This window comes from Callithrix jacchus, chromosome 1 (assembly GCF_049354715.1).
Source record: "Callithrix jacchus isolate 240 chromosome 1, calJac240_pri, whole genome shotgun sequence".
NCBI lineage: Eukaryota > Metazoa > Chordata > Mammalia > Primates > Cebidae > Callithrix > Callithrix jacchus.
This window is the reverse complement of record NC_133502.1, coordinates 85,025,823-85,049,595: the sequence shown is the minus strand read 5'-3', so window position 1 is coordinate 85,049,595 and position 23,773 is coordinate 85,025,823. Positions and strand designations below refer to the sequence as shown.

The 23,773-nt window shown below is 39.4% G+C and overlaps 1 pseudogene; it reads right to left on the bottom strand.

The window, feature by feature from the left end:
* Window positions 1-2,353: 2,353 nt before the first annotated feature.
* Window positions 2,354-4,332, bottom strand: LOC100401054 (tyrosine-protein phosphatase non-receptor type 11 pseudogene; annotated as a pseudogene).
* Window positions 4,333-23,773: the final 19,441 nt, after the last annotated feature.

Sequence of the window (23,773 nt, the reverse complement as noted above, 5' to 3'; positions counted from 1 at the left end):
CTATGATAACTCTGGCCTTGGCCTAAGTTTACATAAGAACATGATAGTTTGCTGACCTTATGGAGAGAAATCTAAATGAAATCATTATCTTGTACATGCTAGATACATGCTAGAAACAAAGCTAGTTAAGATCAGGTATTTCCATTCTGAGTTAAAACAGGAAATGTATTTGTACAATCAAACTCTTGTGTGCTGGTGAAAGATTTTACCCCCAAAGTCAAATCAAGAGAAAACCAAAGCAAAATGGAGAATGAGTCAATGTAACAATGCAATTATAAAAACAGGATTCAGGATTCAACTTCTTGCTGCAAATACTGAACTGGAATCTTTTTCTTTATAAGTTTGACAAGAAGACAGTAGTCATGACATTTCCCTAATAAAGGAATACCTTTAGGTCACACCTGTGTTCTGAAGCAATTCAAAGTTCAATGAATATTGAGGGGCCGGGGTGGTGGCTAATATATATTCTGTGAGAATGGCAGCCAAACTACCTCAGGATCTCAAGGGACCAAGAGACCTCAGAAAGGAATTACTACCGGGCCTGGATCTAGGCCTTCCTTCCAGGGGCCAAAGTCAGAAGAGTCCAAGGAGATCATAACTTTACAGCAAAGATGCCTTAGCATTTTATTACTGTTACAAAGGTCGACCAATGATATTTTCATTTAAATATCCACAGTGAATGATGATTCAACATAGGAGGCAAAAAGGGATGTCTTTGGAAATGGCACTTAAGGTAGAACATTAGCAAATTCTACTAGTTGGCTAAAACAAAAATGAGCTCATTCAACCTGGTTGGAAGCCTATTAGGGCTGTTCCTTCTCACTGTGGCCTGGCTAAAAACCAGTGACATTAAGAAAGCATCACATTTCTCAAGTATGGGAGATGTGATGGGGTGGTGCTGCTTTCAAAAGCCCTGTGTCTCTAAATATATCCATCTTCACAGGATCAGTTTCCCCAAGTGCTTGTTCCAAAAATAGGCTCAGTACTGGCAGAAATCATTCAAAAAGCTTCTTAAAGGCCCTCTCTTTATTTCTCAGTCTGACTTTCAGCTTGTCCCAAGTACTGTAAGCAGCTTTGGATTCCCAAGGTCACTAGCAACTTCTACTTTTGTTAATATCCTTGGTTTTCCATGACACTGGCTATGACCCTCTGTTAGACTAGTGGCCCCCAATTAACTGCACCTCCACTCCAGACCGTTTTCCTGAATCTGGGCTGAACTTGCAACTTGTTTAGTAAGTAGACAGCATATTCCAGCTCTCTTCTGATTAGAAAAAAAATCATCATCATCATCAATAGAGGGCAGTAGAAGGGACGTTGTGACAATTCTGTACTTCAGTGTTCAAAAGGCCTGGCTACTTCTGCTTTCAAGCTCTTGGGAGCTCTGAGCTGGATGTCAGAGGTCTAGCCCCCCTGCCAGATGGGCCACTGAATGAGACTATGTGGAGATGGAGAGACTCAGAATTGCAGGCAGAGAGAGAAGCCCAGCCATCCCAGTCTCTCCACTGACCTGAAGAACATGAGTGGCCACCTCCAGGCTGGCAGAAGAACAGCCCAGCTGAACCCAGCTCAGATTGAAGAACAGTTGGGGGCGGGGTTATTTTAAGCCACTAAAGTTTTGGGGTAAGTTTGTCAGCATCATTTGACAACCCAAAACACTGGTCAATCATTGATATTTTTTTTCTAAATATAAGTCAATTACTTAAATGCAAAGAAAATATGGCAAATGTTTTCCCACCACAAACTTCTCAGTCCACAGCAGAACTATAATTGGTCATCGGCTGGAAAAAAAAAAAGAAAAGAGAAAGCCACACCTTTTATCTTAATTCATAAATATCCATGATTTTTTTTCTATGACTCTTTAATGACAATGAAAAGGCAGACCAGTCAGCTTCTGACAGTCTCAGGCACTGGCTTAATTCTCATTTTGCCAAAAATAGAAACCATCAAAATGAATTAACCACTACTAGATACACGATAACAAATAGGATTGCTTTCACTTTTCTAAGATGTTGTTACTTAATTTTCAAAAATTATTTGTTTTTATCATTCCCTACAATGAGAAAGGAATTAAACTGGTTAAAGTTATAAAAAGAAAAAAAACCTCTATTTCCAGGAAAGATTGTTATTATCTATTATAACAATCTAATGGTAACACAATAAATGCTAAAACAACTAGAATTTGAATCCCCATAATCAGCAAAAGATAGCACACTAACTGCTTCCTCAATTTAAAACACAATTCCATAAAATATAACATCTACATTACAGAGATGATTTCTTCCTATCTGAGAAAATTAACAATTGGAAAGCAGGTATTGCTGAGTTAAAATACAGTGGTCTTTAAATGGTTTCAAATTTTGCTTATCAAAAGGTAGTCATCCACAATGCAAGCCTTCCAAATCCAAATTCTATGTTCACATAAACTTTCTTGCATCTGTTCTTGATCTTTTAAGGGAGAGGGTGAAAGTCCACATCTATTTCTGTGCCAAAGTTTTGGCAGGTTTTCTCATCTGAAACTTTTCTGCTGCTGCCTCAGGCCCACATTTTCATAGACTCTAGCATGGTCGTCTCTCGTTTCTGCAGAGTGGCATTGGAGTACAAGGCAGGAGAGGGCTCTGATCACCACTCATCTGGTCTGCTAGAGAATATTTAATATTGGTATATTCTGTCCTTTCCTCTTGCTCTTCTGCTCTTCTTCAGTCCTGCATTGTAGTGTTTCAATATACCACCATATAGATAAATTGTCTGGACCATCCCTGACCTCTGAGACTGCACCATCTGGATGGTTTTGAGAACGTCAATATTGCATTCAACAACTTTCTCTCTGATGATGTCAGCAAGAATATCAATCACAATGAATGTCCCTGTCTGGCCAATTCCAGCACTGCAATGCCTCCACAGGCACTCTGGGGTCCAGCCAGGTCCAAAAGTGATATTGCCAGACTGTTCTCTCCATATTCTGTAGTCCAACTTTTGAAACTTTAAGTTATCTTAGCATAAAGCCATTAGTGGCGCTTTCTTTGACATTCCTAACACACATGACCCCATATTCTTTTAAACACTCTTTCTTCTCTCCACTTTTGTTATCATGACAATCACTCAGGAGTTTTCTTCAAACATCATTCACCAAAAGTCGTTCTCCATGTTTTGCAGGCAGCCTTGTGTGGCTATGTAACTTTTTGGGGGTTTTGAATTGTTGCACTTGGTTTCAAATTCAGGCATGATGATATTTGCATTGATGTCATCTCAAACAGGCTCACTGGGATCACTGTTGTGTAAGACAAGCCTGGTATATGATCAAAGGGCAGGAGGCTTTTATATCTGTTTTTATTTTTGTTTTCTCACCTTTGACCCTCTTTTTGGCTATAGAGAAGTTTGCACTCCTGTTGTAGTATTTCAAATTCTTCCCAAAAGCCTTGTTTTACTTTATCCATGGTCTCAGCTGATTTGCTTAGTTCTCAAACTCTGCTTTCTATTTCAGCAGCATTTATATGAGTCGTGTTAAGGGGCTGCTTTAGTTGTAGTACCGGGCCCAGTGTTTCACCATCGCATTCTTCTAGCATTGTTCCACAAGATCTGTCAAACAATCAAACCATTCTCCTCCACCAACATGCATTTCAGTTCCTGAGAGAAAATCATGACATGGGTCAATTCAGATTTGCCTTCATGGCTCTCTCCTTTGTCATCACCAGTGCACAGAGAGAACACAATCTTCAGTGTGGTTCTGACTCTCTCAAACAAGAAAGCTACCATGCTTTTCTTTTTCAGTTAATACTTTCTCTGCTTCCTTTCCAGAAAAGTGTTTGTGAAACCACCTTTCAGAGGTGGGATCTGCGCAGTTCAGAGGCTATCTAAGCTCAGGAACCTCTCCAGTCTTCTCTCTTAATTTCCTTTCATGTTCCACGTGTAATACTGGACCAACTCAACCAAAGTGGCAAACTTCTCACCTCCATACAGGCCACAGTCATTACCAGTATTCTGAATCTTGACGTGGGTGACAACTCCACTTCTACTAAACGAAACTGTGGAGTCTGCAGGGTTACTTTTACTAAGCCTTGCCAAGAAACTGCCATCAACTCCTCTGGTCAACAGATTTTCTGCCTCCACACCAGTGATATTTGGGTGAAACCATCTCAGCAGCGTCATGTTCCTCCTGCCCTCCTGCTCCAAGATGGACCCACTCCTTGCTCAGGCTCTGCTGAGCTTGGTCATATTAAGCTGGCTTGAGGAAGGCCTGCTCAGGTCTGGACTCGAGGCAGAGCAAGAACCTGGCCTGGCTTACTCCTCCCCTGCTCCCGCCCTTCACCGTCATCGACCCCATGATATCCTAATTTTCTCTTTCACAGATAAGGAAATGGTACCCAATACCATAGTTGGTGAATGGCAGAAGTGAGCTTTGAACCCTGCAAGTATGACTCTGTCTAGGAGGGATAGCACATAGCCTGTAGCAGTAATGTAGGTATGTGGGGAACAGTGAAAAGGTAAAGTCAAGATTCTGGAAGAATAGGATACAGCAAGTGAGGGGAAAAAAATGATGGGCCTGTAATCATACCACCACCAATGACATTTTTCACTCCTTATTAAGCCTACAGCAAAATTAAGGTGATATTATAGTCTGATGTCACCTCTGAAAAATTGTTTCAGAACAAAGTCCCATTACAGAACCAAGTCACTCTATTTCCAGGGAAGTAATAGATAAAAATCTAATGGTAACACAATAAATAAGACTACTACAAACTGAAGAAGAGATCTTAGAAACAGTGCTCTGTGGCATTCACCAGTAAGTAATGAGATCATTACGCAGCAGTAGTTCAAGGCTTACAATAGCAAGGCTTCTCTTCAGTTATTATGAAGAATTGGAAAGTAAATCTCTAAATTTTAAAATGAAAAAGGACAGCAGGCACAATCTTGTCCTATCCCTTCAGATAATACATTAAAGAAATACTAAAAAAAATTTTTCAGACAACCTGAGCTCAGACTGGGATTTGAGAAAATTAAGGAATAATTTATAATTTTGTTAGGTATAATGATGGTATTGCTATTATGTTGTCTTTTTTTAAAGTTCTAGATGTTAGTTACATATTAAGTTCTTATAGATGAATGATAGGATAAAACAAGATTGGTAAAATGTTGACAACTAGCCAGATGTCTGAAATATGCACTCATTAAAATGTGCTCTCTACTTTTCTGAATGTTTGAAATTTTCATGACACTTTTAATTACAGCATAAAAAGAAGGGACAAAACAGTGCATGAAAATATAAAAGACAGTCAATATCTTTGATAATAAGAGAAACAGAAATGCTGAGATATCATGTAGGACTTACATAGTTAGCAAATACACCAATGATTTGGCAACGTTGGTTTTTGTGAAGACAATGAAGAAGCAGACACTCTTTTGTAGCAAATGGCAGTGAAAAGAGTAGCACATTATAGTTGGTTGAATTGTGTCCTACAAAAAGATATGTTCAATCCTAACCTGTAGTATCTATGAATGTGACCTTATTTAGAAATAGGGTCTTTACAAATGTAATCAAGTTAGGATAAGGTCATCCTGGATTAAAGTTGGCCCTAAGCCAGTATCTAGTATCCTTACTAAATTCAAAAATATACAGTTTGTACACACACACACACACACCATGTGAAGACAGAGGCAGGGGTTGGAGTTATGCAGTTATAAGCCAAAGAACTCCAAGATTGTCAGCAACCACTAGAAGCTAGAAAGAGTTAAGAAAGGATCCTCCCTTTGACTTTTCATAGAGCATAGCTCTGGGAACACCTTAATCTTAGACTTCTAGCTACCAGTGAGGGAATAAATATCTGTTGTTTTAGGCCACCCAGTTTGTGGTAATTTGTTATTATAGCCCTAGGGAACTAATAAATTCCCCTATGATAGGGAACTTGGCAATATCTAACAAAACTAGCTTTGTATTTAAGCTTTGATTCAGAAATCCCATGTTAAGGAATTTAACCTGAATACATCTCAAAAAAAGAAAAAATTAGATATAAGATTGTTAAAATAGTGTTATTTGTACCAAGTATGAAAAATAAGTCAAATGTCCATTGGTTAGAAAATGCTTTGAATGGCCAAGCACAGTGGCTCAGGCCTGTAATCCCAGCATTTTGGGAGAATGAGGTAGGAGGACTGTTTGAGACTAGGAGTTCAAAATCAGCCTGAGCAACATAGCGAGATGCCATCTCTATTACAAATATGTATGTTGTTTTTTAAAAAAAGAAAATTGGCTGATTAAATTATGATATATTTATACATAAAACAATTTAAACAATTCAGCACTTTAAAAAGTAAAGCTGTCTGTAAAATGTTACCATTTCCACATCATATTATTACAAGATAAAAGGAAGTTTCAAAAGAGCATTTATAGTATGCAAGCTTTTGTGCAAGAAAAAAAGGAAAAATAAGAATATGAATATATATATTAATTTTTTTCCATAAGTATAAAGTCTAACTACATTGCCCAGGCTGGTTTCAAACTTCTGACCTCAAGCAACCCTCCCACCCTCGCCTCCCAAAGTGCTAGGATTACAAACATGAGCCACCATGCCTGGTCTATAATATTATAATAATTTTAAATTTGCAAAATGAAACAAATATAGGAGCAACCAGAAACTAATAAAAGTGTTACCTATATAAAATAGGTGAGAACAGGGACTGTATTAATTTTTACTTTAAATCATGTTAAGATTTTACATCTTCAAAATCTAAAATTAGAAAGGATAGAATTGTGAAACTAACTTTAAACAAGTTGTGTATCAAATTAATAACATCTACATTGTTTTTTAAAATTAACTCAAATATATCTTGAACCAAGTATACTGATATTATCATCCAAGGGATAATATAAGAACAGTGTCAACTGCAAAGGAATCTTAAATTTTACTTAAGGTTTATTACTGGTAACTGTATTGGTGTCAATTTTTAACATATTTATTGTAAGATAGAGCAAATAAAAAATATATTGATATTACTCATAGATTCTCACTGTAAAATAAGAACACAGGAACAAGAGAAAGGAACTTGCTGCATTGGACTGAAATTAAAGCAATCAGAATGAATATGTATACATAACATATTTTCCTGCTAGCTCTGTCAACTTGAAAGGGACTGAAAGCAACGATGCCACAGAATAGCAAATAACACAGCTGGCATACATATCTAATTTGTAAATGCTGTTCTCTGAATGGAAAGGAAGATCCTGTGAGAAGTTGGCTACATTCCAGACTGGGGCAGTGAAAGACAGGAGAGCCTGAAATATCACTGTGCCAGAAAATAAGTGATCAAAAATTGGTAAGGATCTTCTGGAACAGTCACATGAGAAAGCTTATAAAGTGACTGTTTAGTGAAATAAAAGTGACCAATGAAAGCTATCTGAAAGACAATTGTTTGTGAAAATTGTCCCAAGGGCATACAGTGAAACAAAAACATTATTTGAAAAAATCTACTATGACTTGGTTTAAAAAAAAAAAGCAAGATAACTTCTTCCCTTTCCCCTAATCTCAGCTCAGCTTGACAGAAGCTCTCCTCTGGGTGGATGTGGCTAAGACTTCAGGGCTCCCTCTGCCCTTAGCCTGCAGTCAAGGATACAATTTCTTATCCACAGCTTAGAAAAAAAAAAAAGCAAGGTAACTCCTTCCCTTTCCCCTAATCTCAATTCAGCTTGACAGAAGCTCTACTCTGGGTGGATGTGGCTAAGACTGCAGGGCTCCCTCTCCCCTCAGCCTGCAGTCAAGGGATACAATTTCTTAACCACAGCTTCGGTCCCTAGCATTACTATTGAGTGAAGAAGGCTAAATTCCTGGTGAGGGCATCTGAAAGGTGGGGAGATCCCTTCTTCTCACTGGTACCCACTCATAAGAGAGAGATCCTATGTGCCTCAGTCAAAGAAAACTAGGGCTGCAATCACCCTCATACAAGCTCAATTCAGGTTCCAAAACAGAGAGACTTCCCCATCCAGCTTGCAGAAGAGTGACCTAAAGGTTTTACACAAGGGGAGAGGCAGTTCATAATAACAGAGCTCTAAAACTCTCCCCAAATGAACTAACTTTTTTTGAAATAGAGGGTAGAGAAGTTCAAGCTTTAGAATGCTCTCAAAAAGCATAGGTTTTTTAAATTAAAACCACAATCCATAGGCCAGCTAGTTCACCAGAGAGAGAGAGAGAAATCTAAGACACATTCTGGGATCAGAATAAACCTCAAAGACAAGCTACCCTGCTCAAGCTTAATTGGATCATAGTGTGGAACAATTTGTGCCCCGGGGAATTGTCTAGAAGAATAGAGGGGTTACCTAGCAAGGAGGGGGCCTAAAATATGGCTGTGACAACAAATAAAGGCCCAACAAATGAGAAAAACAGTACCAGGGCCAGGATAACTGTGCACACACCCAAGGCTGCTCCATGTGAAGAGCAAAACCAAAGGCTTCACACTTGGGAGGATAAACAACTCACTGAAATAGTCTAGACAAATAACTAAACAAATAAGCAACAACAACAAAAACAAATCCCATGGGACACAGAATTGATTGATGGAATTATGAGATATTATCCAGAATGTCCACTTTTTAACAAAAAAAGAAAAATATGCAAGGAAATAGGAAAGAGTGATACAAACATAGGGGAAAAAAAGAGGCAAAAAGACAGTCAGTGAGAGAGCTCAGATAAAATTTAGGAAAGATATCAACATTATCTTAAAAACAGCTTCCAGAAACTAATTTTACTTGAATAAGAAAAGGAAGCTATGAGAGAAAGTCTTTTTAAGTACAGAATAAAGAGGTAGAAATTATCTTGTAGGCCAACCAATGGAAATTCTGGCATTAAAAAGTACAGTAACTGAAATGAAAAATTTACTAAAGAAACTCAACAGTAGCTTTGACTGGCAGAAGAAAGAATCAGTAAACCTAACATTAGGTCGGTAGACATAATACAATCCAAATAAGAAAGAATTAGCAGAGCTTCATAATAAAAACATTAAATACACAAGAAACAAAAAAAAATCAATCTCAACACAATAAAGGTCATATAAGTAAAGCCCACAGATAATATCATACTTGATGGTAAAACACTGAAAGCTTTCTGAGAATGAGAACAAGACAAAAATTATGTTTTGGCCACTTCTATTTAATAGTTTACTGAAAGTTCTACCTAGAGCAACTATTCAGGAAAAAAAAATAAGAGTCATCTGAATCTGAATGGAAGAAGTAAACTACCTCTGTTCATAGACATGATCTTACATGTAGAAAGCCCTAACAATTCTACCCAAAATAATCCATAAGAATAAATGAATTCAGCAAAGTTGCAGAATACAAAATTAATACATAGATACCAATTGTGTTTTTATATTAATAATCCAAAAAGGAAATCAAGAAAACAATTCCATTTACAGTAACATAAAAATGGATGAATATGTAGGAATAAATTTAAACAAAGAGATGAAAGATTTGTACATTAAAAATCACAAAGCATTGTTTAAAGAAATTAAAGAAGAGACAAATGAAGACATGACATGCTTATGAATTAGAAGACTTAACATTGTTAAGAGGTCAATACTTCAAAAAACAATCCACATGTTTAATGTTTCTTGCAATCCCTATAAAAATCTCAACGGCATTTTTTTTTTGCAGAAACAGAAAAATTCATCCTGAAACTCACATGAAGTCTCAGAGCCCAAACAGTCAACACAATCTTGAAAAAGTTGGAGATCTCACACCTTCTAATTTCAAAACTTACTACAAAGTCACCATAATCAAAAGAGTGTAGTAATGGCAAAAGACAGGTATATGGAATAGACCAATATATGTAGATCAATGGGATATAAAAGAGAGCCTAGAAATAAACCCTCACATATATGGTCAAATGATCTTCAACAAAGGTGTCAAAACCACAGAATGGGAAAAGGACAGTCTTTTCCCAGATTGTGCTAAGAAAACTGGTTATCTACATAAAAAAAATTAACTAGGACTCTTACTTTAAACCATATGTAAAAATTAACTCAAAATGGATTCAAGACTTAAATGTAAGACCTAAATCTATAAAACTTTTTGAAGAAAACATAGGGAAAAGCTTCCTGATATTAAATTTGGCTACGACTTCCTAACCAAATGTGAGATATATATATATATATGTATGTATGTATGTGTGTGTGTGTGTGTGTGTGTGTGTGTATATATATATATATATATAGAGAGAGAGAGAGAGAGAGATAAATGTGTACACACACACAAGGGAAAATAATTCATTTTTACAAGGGAAAAAGAATATGACACGTGCTACAACATGGATGAATCTTGAGGTCATTATGCTAAGTGAAATAAGCAAATCATAAAGAGACAAATACTGCATGATCCTCTTATATGAGGTATCTAGAGTAGTTGACTTCATTGAAATATCAGGTAGCACAGTGGTTTCCTTAAGATCGGTGGAAGTGAGAATAAGGGGTTACTGTCTAATAGAGTCCCAGTTTTGAAAAATTCTGGAGATTGGTCACACAACAATTTGAATGTACTTAACACTCCTAAACTATATACTTAGATATGGCTAAGATGGTAAATTTTGTAAATTTATTATTACTATTACATTTTTTTAAAATTAATATAAACAGAACGCTGAGTCAGGATCTGTACCTAACTCAAGCAGGGGAGGAGTGTACACCCAGAAAACTGAGAGGGATGGGTCACACAGGTTTGTTGGCTTCTGTGGGACCTAAGTGTCTCTCTTTCCACAGGGATGGCTCAGTAAAGGTAGGGCCTACTTCCATACTAGATCTCTGCCCAAGGGAGTCCCATAGAAAGAAGCACCTAACAGCAATTTTTAAAAATTGTGGACACAGTGTAAGTGATCAGAGGTGGCTGCCCCAAGACCCAGCAGCAGGCCTGATAAGGAGGTCAAAACTTCTCTCCCACTGATACTGCAGAGCACAGCTGCAAACATGAGGATACCCAAAAAAGCAGTGTGGCTAAGAGAGCCTTTCTACTACCTGTTGCTCTCATGCACCACCTACCAAATCACAGCACAACTACAACACCAAAAAAAAAAAAAAACCACACAGACACACACACACACACATACACACACACACTCACACACACACTTGGCTAATTTTCCTTTCTATGAAACCTTGGTTTTCATTTTGGTGAAAATTCAACAAAAAAGACTGTACAGAGTGTTAGCCCTCTAAAACGTCCAGAAATGAAGCCAACTGACTATACTCATTAACATCCCAGTTAAAGGCACACCAACACTCTCAGATAAGAAAAAACCAGTGCAAGAATTCTGGCACACTAAAAATCCAGTGGGTCTTCTTAGCTCCAGATGAGTCCACTAGCTCCACAGCAATTGTTCCTAAACAACATGAAATGACTTAAATCACATGGAATTCAAATCTGGATGGCAAAGAAGCTCATCAAGATCCAGGAGAAAGTGAAATCCAATCGAAGGAAGCCAAGCAATCCAGTAAAACATTCAAGAGCTAAAAGAAAAAGCAGACATTTTTAAAGCCCCAAACTGAACTCCTTGAGTTGGAGGGGAAACAGAATATACAAATTTCATAATACAATCAGAAATATTAACAATGTGATAGACCAAGGTGAGGAAAGAATCACAGAGCTCAAAGATCAGCTCTGAAAATCAACTCAGTCTGACAAAAACAAAATTTTTTAAAAGGAAGATAACCTGGCGGGGGGATGAGGGAAGATGGCACTGTAGGACCAACTCAGGATTGCAGCTCCCAGTGAAGCCGCAGAAAATGAGTGCACGCCACATTTCCATACAGATCTTTATTGTCCACAGACTAGGAGATTCCCAGGTGTAAGAACCCCACGGGCCGCCAGCGAGGCAGTTTGGGCTGGCGCGGCTGTTTTGGCCGAAGCCACAGTGCAGCGACACTCCGTACAAAATACACTGGTTTGGTTGCCCTGTTAAACCAGCAATTGGAGATTTTGGAAGGCAGATTAACACATTCATCTGATTCAACAGGACTTAAACAGAAAGCCAGGCCAGGAGATTCCTGGGCAGCAACGTAGTTTGAGCCAGCGCAGTGGGTCGCTGCACAGAAAATCACACAGATCCTGACACCCTTGAAGCAGGTGACTGGAACACCTGGGAGAGAGCCAACCATTCAACTTTTTAAAAAAATTTAAAAATAAATAAAACTCTGAGGCAGGGAGACAGGTGATCAGGCTCGGCGGGTCCCACCCCCACAAAACAAACAAACAAACAAACAAAAAAAAACAGCAATTGAAACGCTCTGGGTTGAGAGTTTCAGGGCAAGCACAGCTGAACCCAGGACAGTGCAGCTTGGTGGGAAAGGGCGTTGACCAATACTGAGGCACACAACCCCTATGGAGTTACTCAGCCATTGCTGATGCAGCCTGCCATTGCCGAGGCATAACAGAGAGAGTCTGCCACTATAGAGGCAGGCCACCATCACCACTGCAGTTCTAACCACACCCATATAAACAGGAATACAGGGAATTACACATGGCAGCAGAGTGGAGCCCACGGCAGCAGGGCAGAGCCCACAGCAACAGGGCAGAGCCCATGGCAACAGGGTGGAGCCCACAACAGCTCATCATAGCCACTACAGGCAGGCAGTGACTAGACTGCCTCCTCTCTGGGCAGGAAAGTGTGACAAATACTCATAAATAAAGCCCTAACTCCCTGGGACAGAGCACCTGAGGGGAAAAAAGGGGGGGCTTTATGAGTACTGCTGCAGCAGACTTAAACGTACCTGCCTAGCATCTCTGAATGAACTATGCAGCTCACAGCTCAGCACTAGAGCTCCTATAAAGTACAGACTGTCTCCTCAAGCAGCTCCCAGAGCCCTGTATAAACAAAGAGTCACCTAACAAAGACTGATCAGAATGGCATTTGGTGGGCATCATTTAGGGACAAAGATAACAGAAGAAGAATCTGGTAGCAACCTTCACGGTTCCACAGCTGCTACAGGAGTTCCCAAGGCAAGCAGGGCTGAAAGTGGACCTCAGCAGTCCTACAGCAGTGGTGCCAGACTGTTAGAAGGAAAACTAAAAAACAGAAATACTTCATCAATAACAATCTGGATGTCTACTCAGAGACCCAATTGGAAAATCAACAACCACTCAGAAGACAGGTGGATAAATCCACAAAGATGGGAAAAAACCAGCACAAAAAGGAGAAAAACACCCGAAACCATAACACCTCCCCTCATACAAAGGACCAAAACTTTTCACCAGCAAGGGAACAAAGCTGTACGGAGAATGAGTGTGATGAAATGACGGAATCAGACTTCAGAAGGTAGGTAATGAGAAACTTCCATGAGCTAAAAGAACATGCTCTAAATCAATGGAAAGAAACTAAGAACCTTGAAAAAAGATTTGAAAAAAGATTTGAGGAAATGATAACAAAAATTGACAACTTAGAGAGGAATATGAGTGAATTGAAGGAGCTGAAAAACACAACAGGAGAACTTCACGAAGCATGCTCAAGTTTCAACAGCCGAATTGACCAAGCAGTAGAAAGGAGATCAGAAGTCAAAGATCAACTCAATGAAATAAAACCAGAATCCAAGATTAGAAAAAAAAAAGTGCAGAAAGGAATGAACAAAGTCTCCAAGAAATGTAGGACTATATAAAGAGACCTAATCTACGTTTGATAGGTGTATGTGAATGTGATGAAGAGAATAAATCCAAGTTAGAAAATACTCTTCAGGATATTATCCAGGTAAATTTCCCCAACCTAGCAAGGAAGGCCAATATTCAAGTCCAGGAAATACAGAGAACACCACAAAGATATTCCTCAAGAAGAGCAATCCCAACGCACATAATCGTCAGATTCACCAGGGTTGAAATGAAGGAGAAAATGCTAAGGGCAGCCAGAGAGAAAGGTCGGGACACCCACAAAGGGAAGTCCATCAGACTCACAGCAGATCTCTCGGCAGAAACCCTACAAGCCAGAAGAGAGTGGGGGCCAATATTCAACATCCTTAAAGAAAAGAACTTTCTACCCGGAATTTCATATCCAGCCAAACCGAGCTTCAGAAGTGAAGGAAAAATAAAATCCTTTGCGAACAAGCAAGTACTCAGAGATTTTGTCACCACCAGGCCTGCTTTACAAGAGCTCCTGAAAGAGGCACTACACATAGAAAGGAACAACCAGTACAAGCAATTCCAAAAACATACCAAATGCTAAAGAGCATCAACAAAATGAAGAATTAGCATCAACTAATGGGCAGAACAGCCAGCTAGCATCAAAATGGCAGTATCAAATTCACACATAACAATATTAACCCTAAATGTAAATGGGCTGAATGCACCAATCAAAACACACAGACTGGCAAATTGGATAAAAAACCAAAACCCATAGGTGTGCTGTATTCAGGAAACCCATCTCACATGCAAGGATACACAAAGGCTCAAAATAAAGGGATGGAGGAAGATTTACCAAGTAAATGGAGAGCCAAAAAAAGCAGGAGTTGCAATTCTCATCTCTGAAAAAATAGACTTTAAAGCAACAAAGATCAAAAGAGACAAAGAATGACATTACATAATAATAAAAGGATCAATACAACAAGAAGAGCTAAGAATCCTAAAAAGATATGGATTCTAGCCAATACAGGAGCACCCAGATATATAAGGCAAGTTCTTAATGACTTACAAAGAGACTTAGACTCCCACACAATAATAGTGGGAGACTTTAACACTCCACTGTCAGTATTAGACAGATCGACCAGACAGAAAATAACAAGGATATCCAGGGCTTGAACTGAGACCTGGAACAAGCAAACCTGATAGACATTTACAGAACTCTCCACCCCAAATCCACAGAATATACATTCTTCTCAGCACCACATCACACCTACTCTAAAATTGACCACATAATTGGAAGTAAAGCACTCCTCAGAAAATGCAAAACAACTGAAATCATAAGAAACAGTCTCTCAGACCCATAGTTCAATCAAGTTAGAACTCAGAATTCAGAAACCAACCAACCCAGAACCGCACAGCTTCATGGAAACTGAACAACTGGCTCTTGAATGTTGACTGGGTAAACAATGAAATGAAGGCAGAAATAAAGAAGTTCTTCGAAACCAATGAGAATAAAGACACAACACACCAGAATCTCTGGACACATTTAAAGCAGTCTCTAGAGGAAAATATATAGCAATAAGTGCCCATATGAGGAGAATGGAGAGATCCAATATTGACACCATATCATCAAAATTGAAAGAGCTAGAGGAGCAAGATCAAAATAACTCAAACCCAGCAGAAGACAAGAAATAACTAAGATCAGAGCTGAACTGAAGGAAATAGAGACATGAAAACCCTTCAAAAAATCAATAAATCCAAGAGCTGGTTTTTTGAAAAGATCAACAAAATAGACAGACCACTAGCCAGATTGATTAAAAAGAAAAGAGAGAACAACCAAATAGATGCAATAAAAAATAATAAAGAAGAAATCACCACAGATTCCACAGAAATTCAAACCATCATCAGAGAATATTACAAACAACTCTATGCACATAAACTAGTAAACCTGGACTCCTGTGTCCTCCCAAGCCTAAACCAGGAGGAAGCTGAAACTATGAATAGACCAGTAACAAGGTCAGAAGTCGAGGCAGCAATTAAGAGCCTACCACACAAAAAAAGCCCAGGTCCAGATGGGTTCACAGCCGAATTCTACCAGACACACAAAGAGAAGCTGGTACCATTCTCCTGAAACTATTCCAAAAAATCCAAAACGAGGGAATCCTTCCCAAATCATTTTATGAGACTAACATCATCCTGATACCAAAACCTAGCAGAGACTCAACAAGAAAAGAAAACTTCAGGCCAATATCCATGATGAACATAGATGCAAAAATCTTCAATAAAATACTGGCAAGCTGATTGCAAAAGCACATCAGAAAGCTTATCCATCATGATCAAGTAGGATTCATCCCAGGGATGCAAGGCTGGTTCAACATATGCAAGTCTATAAACATAATTCACCACATCAACAGAACCAAAAACAAAAACCACATGATCATCTCAATTGATGCAGAGAAGGCCTTTGACAAAATTCAATGGCCCTTTATGCTAAAAACCCTCCATAAACTCGGTATTGATGAAACATATCTCAAAATAATAAAAGCTATTTACAACAAACTAACAGCCAATATCATACTGAATGGGCAAAAACTGGAAGCATTCCCTTTGAAATCTGGCACTAGACAAGAATGCCCTCTCTCACCACTCCTATTCAATATAGTACTGGAAGTTCTAGTCAGAGCAATCAGGCAGGAAAAAGAAATAAGGGGTATTCAAACAGGAAAGGAGGAAGCCAAATTGTCTCTATTTGCAGATGACATGATAGTATATCTAGAAGACCCCATTGCCTCAGCCCAAAAACTCCTGAAACTGATAAGCAACTTCAGCAAAGTCTAAGGATATAAAATCAATGTGCAAAAATCACAAGCGTTCCTATACACCAATAACAGTCTTAAAGAGAGCCAAATCAAGAATGAACTGCCATTCACAATTGCTACAAAGAGAATAAAATATCTAGGAATACAACTTACAAGGAACATAAGGCACCTCTTCAAGGAAAACTACAAACCACTGCTCAACGAAATCAGAGAGGACACAAACAGATGGAGAAACACTCCATGTTCATGGATAGGAAGATTCAATATCGTAAAAATGACCATTATGCCCAAAGTAATTTACAGACTCAATGCTATCCCCATCAAGCTACCATTGACTTTCTTCACAGAACTGGAAAAAAACACCTTGAACTTCATATGGAACCAAAAGAGAGCCTGCAGAGCCAAGTCAATTCTAAGCAAAAAGAACACAGAGGGAGGCATCACACTACCAGACTTCAAACTATACTACAAGGCTACAGTAATCAAAACAGCATTCTACTGGTACCAAAACAGAGATATAGACCAATGGAACAGAACAGAGGCATCGGAAGCAACACAACATATCTACAACCATACAATCTTTGATAAACCTGACAGAAACAAGCAATGGGGAAAGGACTCCCTGTTTAATAAATGGTGTTGGGAAAACTGGCTAGCCATGTGCAGAAAACAGAAACTGGACCCCTTCCTGACACCTTAAACTAAAATTAACTCCAGATGGATTAAAGACTTAAACATAAGACCTGGCACCATAAAAACCCTAAAAGAAAATCTAGGCAAAACCATTCAGGATATAGGAGTAGGCAAGGACTTCATGACCAACACACCAAAAGCACAAAATAGATAAATGGGACCTAATCAAACTCCACAGCTTCTGCACAGCAAAAGAAACAGTCACTAGAGTGAATTGGCAACCAAAAGAATGGGAAAAAATTTTTGCAGTTTACCCATCTGACAAAGGGCTGATATCCAGAATTTACAACGAACTCAAACAGATTTACAGGAAAAATACAAACAAGCCCATTCAAAAATGGGCAAAGAATATGAACAGACACTTTACAAAAGAAGACATATATGAGGCCAACAAACATATGAAAAAATACCCATCATCACTGGTCATCAGAGAGATGCAAACCAAAACCACATTGAGATACCATCTCACGCCAGTTAGAATGGTGATCATTAACAAATCTAAAGATGGCTGGGTGCAGTGGCTCAAGCCTGTAATCCCAGCACTTTGGGAGGCCGAGGTGGGTGGATCACGAGGTCAAGAGATAGGGACCATCCTGGTCAACATGGTGAAACACCATCTCTACTAAAAATACAAAAATATTAGCTGGGCATGGTGGCACGTGCCTGTAATCCCAGCTACTCAGGAGGCTGAGGCAGGAGAATTGCCTGAACCCTGGAGGTGGAGGTTGCAGTGAGCCGAGATCGCACCATTGCATTCCAGCCTGGGTAACAAGAGTGAAACTCTGTTTAAAAAAAAAAGAAAAAAAAATCTGGAGACAACAGATGCTGGAGAGGATGTGGAGAAATAGGAGCACTTCTACACTGCTGGTGGGAGTGTAAATTAGTTCAACCATTGTAGAAGAGAGTGTGGTGATTCCTCAAGGACCTAGAAATAGAAATTCCATTTGACCCAGCAATCCCATTACTGGGTATATATCCAAAGGACTATAAATCAGTCTACCATAAGGACACATGCACACGAATGTTCATTGCAGCACTGTTTACAATAGCAAAGACCTGGAACCAACCCAAATGTCCATCAATGATAGACTGGACTGGCAAAATGTGGCACATATACACCATGGAATATTATGCAGCAATCAAAAATGATGAGTTCATGTCCTTTGTAGGGCCATGGATGAATCTGGAGAACATCATTCTCAGCAAACTGACACAAGAACAGAAAATGAAATGCCACATGTTCTCACTCATAGGTGGGTGACAAACAATGAGAACACATGGACACAGGGAAGGGAGCACTACACACTGGGGTCTATTGGGGGGAATAGGGGAGAGACAGTGGCGGGGGGGAGCTAGGGAGGGATAACATGGGGAGAAATGCCAAATGTGGGTGAAAGGGAGGAAGGCAGCAAAACACACTGCCACGTGTATACCTATGCAACTATCTTGCATGTCCTGCACACGTACCCCAAAACCTAAAATGCAATAAAAAGGGGAATATAACCTGAGAAATATATAAAAAGAGACCAAATCTATGTCTCATTGGCATCTCTCACAGAGCAGACAGAATAAGCAACTTTGAAAATATATTTGAGGATACAGTCCACAAAAATTTCCCTAATTGTGCTAGAGATGTTGACATTCAAATTCAAGAAACACTGAGAATTTTGCTTAGATACAAGATGACCATCCCCAAGACACTTAGTTATCACATTTACCAAGATGAACACAAAAGAAAACATCTTAAAGACAGATAGAGAAAAAGATCAGGTCACACACAGAGAAACCCCTATCATGCTTGCAGTGGACCTATCAGCAGAAATATGAGCCACGTGAGACTGCCGGCCCTATTTTCATTATCCTTAAAAAAAGATACTCCAAACAAGAATTTTATATTCCACCAAACTAAACTTCATAAATGAAGGGAATACAAAATCCTTCTCAGAGAAGCAAATGCTAAGCAAATTTATTTCAACTAGATCAACCCTACAGGAAGTCCTTTAGGGAGTACTAAATGTGGAAACAAAACAATACCATGTGATATCACAAATACTTAAGCGCATAGCCCACAGACCCTATAAAGCAACTACACAACCATGTCTACATAACAACGAGCTAATGAAAGGAAGACAGGATCAAAATCTCACATATTGACTTCCACCAAGATGGCCAAATAGAAAAGCTCCAGAGCACAGTTCCCAGTGAGAGCCATAGAAGGCAAGCCATCTCCACACTTCCAACCAAGGTACCAGATTCATTTCAATGTGACTAGTTGGACAGTGGTATAGCCCAAGGAGGGCAAACTGAGGCAGGGCAAGGTGCTGCCACACCAGGAAGTGCAACTGGCCTGAGGATCATACCTGAATCCTTCAGCACTCCAGTTCAGATACTGCGCTTCTGCCATGGCCTTTGCAACCCACAGTCCAGGAGAACGATGCTGGGCTAAAAAGCACAGTGAGTTACCAACACAAATCTGAGCAACACTGCAGCTGGCCCAGCTCCGCAAGTTGTTGGCACAGAGCTGGGCAGAAGTTTTGACTAGCACCAACAGCACCTGTGGGACAGATCTACCGACCCCCCAGGAAGAAGTAGAACTGAAAGCAGAGAGACAGGTGATAAGGCTTGACAGGTCCCACCCACACAAAGACCAGCAAATTCAAGCCCTCTCAATTGAGAGTTTCACAGCCAGCACATCATTTGAGATCGACTGGAGACAATAGAGCCCACTGGGAGGAAGGGCATCAACCATGCAAAGGTAGGTCTAATCACACCTGTTTAAACAAAAGCCAGAGGAAGCCTACATAGCAGCAGGGCTGAGTCTGACGCAGCCCAGCAGCACCTCTGAAGGCAGGCGAGGGACAGACTGCCTCCTTTAGTAGCTCCCTGATCCCGGAATAATGAAAAAGCAATGCCTCATACAGGAGAGCTCTGGCTGGCACCTTGTGGTTACCATTCTGAGATGAAGCTACCAGAGAAAAGATCAGGCAGCAATCCTTGCTGCTCTGCAGCCCCCGTGGGTGATTCTCAGGCAAGCAAGGTCTGGAGTGAACCTCCACTCATGTGCAAAGATATTCATGGACTCAAAATAAAGGGATGGAAGATTTACCAAGCAAATGGAGAGCAAAAAAAGCAGGAGTTGCAATCCTAGTCTCTGATAAATGGACTTTAAACCAGCAAAGATCAAGAGACAGAGAAGGGTATTATATAATGATAAAGGGATCAATGCAACAAGAAGAGCTAACGATCCTAAATATATATGCACCCAATATGGGAGCACCCAGATACATAAAGCAAGTTCTTAATGAGCTACATAGAAACTTAGACTCCCACACACTAATAGTGGGAGACTTTAACACTCCACTGTCAATATTGGACAGATCAATGAGACAGAAAATCCAAAAGGATATCCAGGATTTAAATGCAGATCTCGACCAAGCAGACCTAATAGACATCTACAGAACTCTCTACCCCAAATCCACAGAATATGCAATCCACAGAATCCACAGAATATACACCCCAAATCCACAGAATATACTGTATCTATATTCTCAATACCACATCACACTTACTCCAAAATTGACCACATTATGGGAAGTAAATCACTTCCCAGGAAATGCAAAAGAATGGAAATCATAACAAACAGTCTCTCAGACCACAGTGCAATCAAATTAGAACTCAGTATTACAAAACTCACTCAAAACTCCAAACTACATGGAAACTGAACAACTTGCTCCAGAATGATGACTGGATAAACAATGAAATGAAGGCAGAAATAAAGATGTTTTTTTGAAACCAATGGGAATGAAGATACAACATACCAGAATCTCTGGAAGACATTTAAAGCAGTATCTAGAGGGAAATTTGTAGCAATAAATGCCCATATGAGAAGTGAGAAAAGATCTAAAATCGATACCCTATTGTCAAAATTAAAAGAGCTAGAGGAGCAAGATCAAAATATGCAAAAGCTAGGAAAAGACAAGAAATAACTAAGATCAGAGCAGAACTGAAGGACACAGATACAAAAAAAACCCTTCAAAAAAAATCAATCCAGGAGCTGGTTTTTTGAAAAGATGAACAAAATAGACAGACCATTAGCCAGACTTGTAAAAGAGGAAAGAGAGAAGAATCCAATAGATGCAATAAAAAACAATTAAGGGGATATCACCACCAATTCCACAGAAATACAAACTACCATCAGTGATTTCTACAAACAACTCTATGCACATAAACAACTCTATGCAAGAAATGGATAAATTTCTGGACACTGCCACCCTCCCAAGACTAAACCAGAAAGAAGTTGGAAGCCTGAATAGACCAATAACAAGGACTGAAGTTGAGGCAGCAATTAACAGCCTTAACAATTAAGAACCAACCAAAAAAAAGTACAGATCCAGATGGATTCAGAGCCAAATCCTACCAGACAAGAGCTGGTACCATTCCTCCTGAAACTATTCCAAACAATACAAAAAGAGAGTCCTCCCTAACTCATTTTATGAGACCATCATCATCCTGATACCAAAATCCGTCAGAGAAACAACAAAAGAAGAAAACCTCAGGCCAATACCCATCATGAACATAGATGCAAAAATCTTCAATAAAATACTGGCAAACCGATTCACTCTAGTGACTGTTTCTTTTGCCGTGCAGAAGCTGTGGAGTTTGATTAGGTCCCATTTGTCTATTTTGGCTTTTGTTGCCAATGCTTTTGGTGTTTTGTTCATGAAGTCCTTGCCTACTCCTATGTCCTGGATAGTTTTGCCTAGATTTCCTTCTAGGGTTTTCATTGTGCCAGGTCTTATGTTTAAGTCTTTAATCCATCTGGAGTTAATTTTAGTGTAAGGTGTCAGGAAGGGGTCCAGTTTCTGCTTTCTGCACATGGCTAGCCAGTTTTCCCAACACCATTTGTTAAATAGGGAATCCTTTCCCCATTGCTTGTTTTTGTCAGGTTTCTCAAAGATTGTATAGTTGTAGATATGTTGTGTTGCCTCCGGTGCCTCTGTTTTCTTCCATTGGTCTATATCTCTGTTTTGGTACCAGTAGAATGCTGTTTTGATTACTGTAGCCTTGTAGTATAGCTTGAAATCTGGTAGTGTGATACCCCCCGCTGTGTTCTTTTTGCTTAGAATTGATTTGGCTATGCGGGCTCTCTTTTGGTTCCATATGAAGTGCCAACAATCATATGAAAAAATGCTCATCGTCACTGGTCATCAGAGAGAAGCAAATCAAAACCACATTGAGATACCATCTCACGCCAGTTAGAATGGCGATCATGAAAAAATTTGGAGACAACAGATGCTGGAGAGGATGTGGAGAAAAAGGAACACTTTTACACTGTTGGTGGGAGTGTAAATTAGTCCAACCATTGTGGAAGACAGTGTGGCGATTCCTCAAGGCCTTAGAAATAGAAATTCCATTTGACCCAGCAATCCCATTACTGGGTATATACCCAAAGGACTATAAATCATTCTATTATAAGGACATATGCACACGAATGTTTATTGCAGCACTGTTTACAATAGCAAAGCCTGGAATCAACCCAAATGCCCATTGATGATAGACTGGATTGGGAAAATGTGGCACATATACACCATGGAATATTATGCAGCAATCAGAAATGATGAGTTCATGTCATTTGTAGGGACACGGATGAATCTGGAGAACATCATTCTCAGCAAACTGACACAAGAACAGAAAATGAAACACCGCATATTCTCACTCATAGGCAGGTGATGAAAAACGAGAACACATGGACACAGAGAGGGGAGTACTAAACACTGGGGTCTATTGCGGGGAAAAGGGGAGGGCCAGTGGGAGAGGGAGGTGGGGAGGGATAGCCTGGGGAGAAATGCCAAATGTGGGTGAAGGTGTGAAAGCAAACAGAACACACTGCCATGTGTGTACCTATGCAACTGTATTGCATGTTCTGCACATGTACCCCAAAACCTAAAATGCAATAAAAAAATAAGAAAAAAAAATACTGGCAAACCAAATACAACAGCACATCAAAAACCTTATCCATCAACAATCAAGGAGGCTTCATCCCAGGGATGCAAGGCTGGTTGGACATACACAAATCTATAAATGTAATCCATCACATAAACAGAAACAAAGACAAAAACCATGTGATTATCTCAATAGATGCAGAGAGGCCTTTGACAAAATTCAACAGCCCTTTACACTAAAAACCCTCAATAAACTAGGTATTGATGGAACATATCTTAAAATAATAAAAGCTAATTACAACAAACCCATGGCCAGTATCATACCATGCAACAGGCAAAAACTGCAAGCATTCCCTTTGAAAACTGGCACTAGACAAGGATGCCCTCTCTCACCACTCCTATTCAATATAGCATCAGAAGTTCTAGCTAGAGCAATCAGGCAAGAAAAAGAAATAAAGAGTATTCAATTAGGAAAACAGGAAGTCAAATTTTCTCTATTTGCAGACAACATGATTATGTATTTAGAAAACCCCATCATCTCACCCCAAAATTTCCTTCAGCAACTTCAGCAAAGTCTGAGGATACAAAATCAATGTGCAGAAATCACAAGCATTCCTACACACCAATAATAGACACACAGAGAGCCAAATCAAGAACGAACTGCCATTCACAATTGCTTCAACAAGAATAAAATACCTAGGAATACAACTAACAAAGGATATAAAGGACCTCTTCAAGGAGAACTA